Genomic DNA, 610 nt, shown 5'->3' on the forward strand with positions numbered 1-610 from the left:
ACGGACATCCCCGGGCAGGGCAGAGGGCCGTGACACGGCACTTGCGGGTTGCCCAGGGTTAGATGGCGATAAATACAGCAAACTCCCGGGAGAACGGCTCCGGGGGTCACTCATAAAGGTGTCCGGTTTCCCTGCTGCTCCAGAGAGCACAACCGACAGGTTCAGCGAGATCACGTAGTCGTGGCTTCTCTGCCTAGAAACAGTCACGCTAATTTTGCATTTTTACCATCCACGGGAAGGAAAAATACCTGTCGTCCCGCAATGCAAATCCTTACGCAAACAGATCTGCGGGCGCACAGGGAGCTGCTGGCAGCCTGGCCCCCCGGCGGAGAGTCGCTGGCCTCGAGTTTAGAGGTGCTGGCCAGCAGCGGCACGCCCCGAGAGCACATAGGATCTTGAAGACTCCCTGTTAGCCCCTCGGAACTTGCTGCTGCCTCAGAAAAGTCCGAGAAAGAGCCTGCGGTTAATCTCCGAGGCCTTCATACATCTCTGGCGAGCAGCGCCCCAGCGCTAAGTGCAATTAACATAACAGACACTAAAATAGGAGAGCGGCGCTGAATTTAATTTGCAGGCTTAGGGAAAAAAAAAAAAAAGAAAAAAAACCCCTTAG

The sequence above is a fragment of the Corvus brachyrhynchos genome, unplaced genomic scaffold (assembly GCF_000691975.1).
Source record: "Corvus brachyrhynchos isolate BGI_N302 unplaced genomic scaffold, ASM69197v1 scaffold34, whole genome shotgun sequence".
NCBI classification, from domain to species: Eukaryota; Metazoa; Chordata; class Aves; order Passeriformes; family Corvidae; genus Corvus; species Corvus brachyrhynchos.